Source organism: Numenius arquata, chromosome Z, assembly GCF_964106895.1.
Source record: "Numenius arquata chromosome Z, bNumArq3.hap1.1, whole genome shotgun sequence".
In the NCBI taxonomy this organism is placed as follows: domain Eukaryota; kingdom Metazoa; phylum Chordata; class Aves; order Charadriiformes; family Scolopacidae; genus Numenius; species Numenius arquata.
In genome coordinates this window covers 67,890,188-67,897,904 of record NC_133616.1, presented here as the reverse complement: position 1 = coordinate 67,897,904, position 7,717 = coordinate 67,890,188, and positions in this window count along the sequence as shown.

Sequence of the window (7,717 nt, the reverse complement as noted above, 5' to 3'; positions counted from 1 at the left end):
TAAAATAGCCAGTAGTTGTCTGCTGGAACGATTAACACTGATGGTTTTGGGCATTTTTTCTGTGACCCTGTCTGTTCATTCAACTTTACATGATTGAGCATTCTGTATCTGCAAGAGGCATCTGAAAAACAACGCCCATTTGTGAAAAATCTTGTTGATCTGCCTTGTTTGCTCGTGAATCGATAAAGCCCAGCAGGTGGCAATATAAGCACTTCTCGTAATTTGAAATCATTAAATGCTTGTCGTCCAATAGCTTTATTATGATTTAGTCATTCACAGCTCTAACTTGCATGGAAAATAAGCCTCAACACTGAAGGTGATTTTATTCACTAAAATAATGCAAAATCCATGTGTGAGAGTCTGGCATTCTTTCCATCTCTGGATCCTTCTTGTGTCTTTGGGATTTACCAAGTACTATTGCATTCATCTCCTGTTGAACAGTGTCTGCAGTGGCTGAGGGCAGATTACATCTAGAAACACACCTCAGACATTTTCTTTACTTCTGTAAGTTGACAGAGAGAGGCCTGATCAGAGATTTCTCCTGAAATGCTGTTCTAAGCAGGTTTTACATGAGTCACATGAGGTAAATATTCTCAGCTGGTTAAGGTTTCATAAGGTTTGCTCTGTCTGCAATTAATCAGCTTCCTTCAAAAGCTCAATATGACTTCAGGGGCAAGTCTCCTGATGATAGCTAACTGATTCCCAGTTACTTTTGTACATGAATATATATTGTTTAGAGATGAGTAAAAATACTTGAGAAGGGAGTAGGACTTTTACTCCTACACAGGCTCAAACAAAGACCTAATGGAAAAAGGCACGTGTAGGTTACAAAAGATATATTTAAGGAAGGTGTTTCTAGCTATAAACTACTTTTTTAAAGTGACTTGAGTATCTGTATATGCTTAGAGAAATATACTGAGAAAGTGAGTCTAGTGGACATCAAGTTTTCTTCCGGGCTTCTGGATACTGAAGTAACTGGAGAGTCCCCTAGGGTGAAATTAAGAACCAAAAGTGCTGCAGAGCCTCTGGGAACTCTGCAAGGGCTGCTAAGAGATCTGACAGAGTCTAATAACTGTAATACTTTGCACTCCCTTTGCACCTTCCATTCAGTGCTCTCCAAGTACTTTAAAACTAGCCATTAGTTAAGGCTTACAGTCTTTGCAAGGCGAGGCTCATTAACACTGTTTTAAGGTTGGGCAACTGATTGCTGGAGTGCAATATTACAAATCAGTCCTGTTTTCCCCTGCTCATCCTGACCTCCAAGAAATGGACCTTGACTAAGATGTTTGCTATGAATTTGAGGTTTGCCAGAAGCCTGGTCTTCTGAACTATAGCAGGCAATCTAGAAATTAAAATTCATATTTAATATTGCAAGACTGGTTCTAGACTAATTCAGATGTAGATAGAACAATCTGTCTATGTAAAATCTTTGGCATATTCTGTAACGTTGAGGAGAAATGGCTCTTTGCAAATGTGGTCCCAAACAGGGACTATGGAAAAAAGAACCAGTTGCTTCTACTATGTGTTGAGTAACCTGCTCAATGACAGGTCCTTTATTCCTCAGTTACACTCACGTAAAACCTGCTACTTGCATTCGTGTCGTACATCTGGAGTGAAAGATGCCTTCACTGCAAACAAATCATGTATGAATGAGAGACTAGTTCACTCCAAGCATTCCTCCTGACTCCCAGATGCCCCTACATCTCAAGAAGAAATCCTTCAATAATTTCCCAGCCAACCATGTAACAGGAAAGCCGGGACCTACCCTTATGCTATATGAGACAATTCAGAGGATGCTATAAATACCTGCTATCATCTAACACGCTACACAGCAATTTTCTTAACCTTTGGTCCTTAGCTTTCTCGTACACTATTTGCTTTTTTGGTCTAAGTATGGGAATTTTTTTCTTTCATTTTCAAAAAAAAAAAAAAAAAAAGAAAAAGAAAACAACTAAAAAAAAAGTTCTGTCTCGGGCCCAGGCCCAGTCCTAGTCACATGTGGGGTCCAGAGGAGGTCACCCTCTGCCTTCTGGCCAGGTTGTGCCAGGAGAGGGCTCATGGGTTTAGATTTAAGAGGTCTTCCCAGAGGCGGCATCATGAACCCAAGTAGGTTGCTTCTGCTGACTATGACAAGAGCTGAGGCCCTGTCAGTGGGAGACATAAGTCCATCTTTTTTCTATGTCAGACTGTCTGACAGCCCTCATGGGAAGGGACCACAGTCTGACAAGCCAGAGTCTCCTGCCAGCACTGCGTCATGGTGTTACTCGTGGTCTGTGACTCCCTGGCCTTGGAAGAAAAGCACCAGGATGCTGGCGCACCATCACCATCTGGGTTTGATGAAAACAACTCAGAGGCGAGGCCACCCAGTAAGAGTTGGGCACAGACACCTCTGTTTCCCTGACTATCCAGTGTTATGTGGACCCTCAGCTACAAAGCAGGAGCCCCATGTCAGTGAGGATACAGCTCGGCTAGCATGTGTTTCAAGCTGGGGGAAGAGGAGGTGGGAGGTGGGTGGGAGAAGAAGCACATTTTGGGGGTGCTGGGTGGAGTATGGGAACTGTCAGCAGCTTCTAGCGCTTTCCCACATCACTGCTCCCTGCTGTGTACCACCCACAGGCTGCACAGAGGAGCTCACTGGCTTCATGGCAGCTTCCCATGCCCAGAACTGCCACCGCTGTGTTGCCACTTGGCTCCCCCCAACCCTGAGTGATGCACACAGTGACAGTGACAATTTCCATTGTACACAGGGCTCCTTGACAGTCCTTACAGGCGTCCACAGCCTGCTGCAGACCTGGCACAGATCCCACAAGCAGGAGACTGCACAGTGAGCAGTCGCAAGGGATGGGATGAACATGTCTAAGAGTGATTTGGCTTCCCAAGTTTTGAAATACATCACAGGATCACGAATTCCATCAGTTACTCTTCCTAAGCAGGGAAAATTGAAGTCAAGCTCATCAGACTAGTGTCATAAGGCTCAAATTTCTTGGTGCCCAACCTACATTTGTTTAAAAACCTGGGTGTTTATTGAAAAAAAAAAGACATTCTAGTAATGCAGGCAAGGGGGTGAGCCTTTTGGATTCTAGCACATATTGATTTTATCTTCTCACTACATTCTTCAAGCCCTTTCTGTTTCATCTCTTCTTTCCTCCCTTCTATTTTCATTTACTATCTATCTATCTGACCATGGTAGCTTTCTTTAAGTTTCAGCAGACATACTTTAAATGTTGCCAGATCTTGATGGGGAGAGTTTCATTGTGTATGCTCTACCACAGACTCAGAATTTTTGTGGATCAGAAACTTGGTGGAATATCATATTTGCTAAGGGAAAAAAAAAAAGAAAAAGAAAAAGAAAAAAAAAAAAAGAGACTGAAGCCTGAACCTTGGTCTTTTACATCAGAGAATACAGTGAAATTATTTTTTATTTCTGTGTGTTTAACTGAGATCAGACTTTGGCTGTAGCCATGTATTCTGTCAAAGGCAGAAAACCACAGTCACCTTCGGGATAATGGTCAATTATAACCATCAGGCAGCCTTTCCTGTGCAGGTGGTGCAATGTCATATCATGTGTTTACTCTCCCCGAGTATCTGACTTACTAGATCTGCAAACTTCCCAGTCTCTATGAGCCGTTCTGTAATGAGAGAGAAATTAATGGTCAAATCAGTGATGAGGCACAGAGTTCAAGAGCAGAATGGACTGCTGTAAGAGCTGGGGCTGGGAAGGAAGGTTTGGTTATAAGGTTTCAGCTCATCTAATAATATGGAGCAGAAATGGACTGGGGGGAAGATGTTTGGCACCTGCAAATGTCTGCAGGTGCTCAGCACCGATTTAGGCATGGCCCAGTGTGAGTATTCACAAGTGTAAAAAGCAATTGGACTATTCCCCACACATGCATCCAGGATTACAGAAAACAGCAGGAATAGCATTTACAGTATCCTCCTGACCCTGAATTCACCTCATCCTTTTTCAGTACATAAACTACTGTAAATATCAGATGTGACATACTGCAGTTTGATGCAAGCCAGTACGAAATTGCACATGGTTCATTTAAAGAAATATCTCCTCTTTTAGCAACTGGATAGAATCAAAGATGACTGCATTTCCACTGTTTCCTGTATGCACCTGATATTTTCTTCTACAAGTTCTCAGTTATTACTAGAAACACAGCACAGCTTGTGCACTAATGCCAAAGAGAAGTTGTTTACATTGCACTGAAGTATAGAAATGGTTCATTTTTATCCTGGCAATGCAATTCACCTCTTAATACCTGCAGCAAATCCTAAACTGAGCATTATTTTAAAGGGTGGTGAGGGATACATCTGAAGTTAGAAAGCAGCATTCCCAATCTCTGCCCCATTTCCTTGCTGAAGACAGGAATGGAGGATGTGGTTCCTGTGATGTGTTAGAAGACAGGAAGAGCCAGTGCAGGTCCCCACAGACTCTTCTAGCAAGAATACAGATGCAAACTTTTAAAACATCTGAGTACATACAGTGAAGCCCTCTGAACCTGGCTTTGGAGAAGAACATGCTAGGCACTGGATTAGTATCTAGCTAGAAAAAGCAACTGCTAGATACTGGATAAGTGGGAATTCCCAACTATCCTCCTGCATTCCTTTCTTCTCCAGCATCTCAACATGCCAGGAAGAGCAGCTGCAGCTGCAGCATGCTGGAGACAGGCATGCATTAACCAACTTCACTTCTGAGAGCTGTCACCAGTTTTCAATGGAGGGAATGGCTGGCTCAGTTTCCACGCCAGCGTCTCCTCTAGGAAGATGACATTTTTCTTACTCACCAGGTGTCCAAAGAACTAAAATCCAACTTGATCTGCTGCATCAACCTTGCCCTGATGCTAAAGGCAGCATGTCGGTTCTGGCTGGGCTTTTTGTCTCACCACACACATTAGCCAGGCTCTGTCTCCAACAGTCAGATGCTCTCCACGTGCTCTTGTGATGTCCCAGCACTGGAACAGAGCCTTTAGGTCAGGTTTCTAACTTGGAGACAAAAGAAAAGGCTATAAAATTTGAAAGTGATTCCAAAAAGAACTAATAAGGATATTAAAATAAAATGCATCCTCTTCCTCCACAAGAATATTGACTATACGTGGCCTAACCAATAAAAAATACATTTGAGAACAAAATCTATCCTCTAATGTAGAGATAAATACTTCTAACTTCATCATAAGAGTTCCTGAATAAATAACATGTCCAGAAATATAATGGGCAATTTCGGGGTTTTACAAGTGATAACCAGTTAAATATTTTGCAAAGGATCAACTGAGAAGGAGACCAGAAATTAAGAATACTGAATTACCAGTTAGCGTTTGCCAAACACTTGCCTTTTATCCTTGTCCATATCACAAGCTCTGAATTCCAGTCTCTGTATCTGTGAAATGTTCTAGGAATAATAATACTTAACAAAGTGCTGGTACTATGCAGCACTGTTGTATTTAATATCTGCAGGGTACATGGAAAACTTTAAATGAAATACTTTTGAATACATAAAAGTATTGTTTTCTGTTTTCTATTTCATTCCTAAGAAATATTTTTTCTTTACAGTCATAGAAATTTTTCCCTAAAATGTATTTTTTATGAATCAATCATTACTAAAAGCCAGTAAATATCTAAAGAGAAAATCATGCAGCTTCCAGACTTAATAGATATACCCCTGTATAAAGCTAATCCACAACAGTAGTGTGCCTCTGTGTGTTTGTGTAGGTGTGTCTATTAGAAAAGAAGTGGAGAAACTCAGGATTGCTTCAGAAATGAACTAAGGAGGTGAAATATGTATGGCAGGCTTTTGTTTCAGCATCTCCAAGATTGTTTATTGTGTAGTTAATTTACTACATTTTCACTAAGTATGAAATGTGCTCACAATTATGGGTGCAACACGTGCCATTCTTTAAAAGCTGATATGTAGTACCAGGAAACGCCACAAGAATGGATTTTATCAAAAACAAGGACTGGGCGAACCTGGCAAGTTACAAGGTATCAGTAGCCAAAAGATTATCATTCCCTAGTGGATTAATTTTTTACAATACCAACTCCATTTTATTTTTGCTCTGTTGGAACATGAGCTACATGCTGTTGCTGGGAAGGGATACAGCAGTTTGAAAACAAGGACAAAAGCTCCAAGGCAAGGAAAAGACTGAGTTTTGGTTGTTTGGAGCACTGCAGACGTGCCATACAGAAATGTAGTGCTTCAGTTTCCAAGTGAGATACTGGTACTTAGCCTTCCCAGAGATGTTATTTCATCGTCTCAGGCATGTACATTAATGAGGGATTGCAGAAGTTCAGTTTACAGTGCTGCTGTTGTTAGTCATTAAACATAACAAACTAAAGTCCAACCACTTTCTAGTGCCACTGACGTGACCTTTTCCATTCTTTAGGGCCTTGAATTTTATCTTTGTATCTGTTGTGCCTTTCTGTAAACCAGTTATAGCAAAAAAAACCTAGAGCTAAAATCCTGACCCTAGAAGCCAATAAAAAAATTACCATTGACTTTGTTGGAGCCAAAAGATTCTGGAGCATTTACCTAACATAGTTCTTTAATTCAGTTGTACTGTATTAGTTGATTATTCTGTGAACACTAAAATAATATTCTGTTTGTAGCAGGGAAGTAGTCATCATTTTCTTCTGTGGCATGGAGTTGCAAAAGAGTCTTGGTTCATTACACAAAAAAAGTTATGATGTGTTAGCAATAAATGCTCAAGTGAAGCAACTCTTTAGATCTGCAAAACAATACCCATAATCTGGCTATTTTTGAAGGCTCAAATTGTCCTTTTTCCTGTAGGTCCAGATTTCTTGCCATACCATTTCAACCTGTCCTTGTAAAAATTGTGCAATTATCTTACCTCTAAAAGACATTTTTTTTAGCTTGATGGATGGCTTGATGTAATTTTTTTTTACCCAAGTGGTAAAAAAAAGTGGTTTTTTACCTATCTCCCTTACGAAGAAAGGCTGAGAGAGCTGGGACTCTTTAGCCTGGAGAAGAGAAGGCTGAGGGGAGACCTTATCAACGCTTATAAGGATCTAAAGGGTGGGTTGAAGGAGGAGGGAGCCAGACTCTTTTCAGTGGTTCCCAGTGAGAGGACGAGGGGCAACGGGCACAAGCTGGAACATAGGAGGTTCCACTCAAATATGAGAAGAAACTTCTCTACGGTGAGGGTGACAGAGCCCTGGAACAGGCTTCCCAGGGTGGTTGTGGAGTCCCCTTCTTTGGAGATTTTCAAGACCCGCCTGGATGCAGTCCCGAGTAACATGCTCTGACATGCCCTGGGCAATCCTGCTTCGGCAGGGGAGTTGGACTAGATGATCTTTATGGTCCCTTCCAACTCTAAAAAATTCAGTGAAATTCAGTGAAAGTGACTACTTTGTTCCTTTAAGACACAAATTCAAATCCTAGCAGCATCAATTCAATCTTCTTTCCAAATCAAATCAGAATTTCAGGCCCTTTTCTTTGTTAGAAGATGATGAGTTATATTAATTATTCTCTGGCATTTTATGCAAGAGATTTTTCAGTACCTTTGATCAATCTTCCTTTCTTCTCTTTATTGTTGAACATATTTCATGTGCATTAGTTTTCCATCTTTCACAGCAGAGGAATAAAACAGCTTATGATGCTGCACAGCTATAATCCGTAAATTGCTTTGCAATAAAGCGCAAACAAAAGAGTCACTGCTATGTGAAATAAATGTAAAATACTAGTCTGTATTAAATGGTC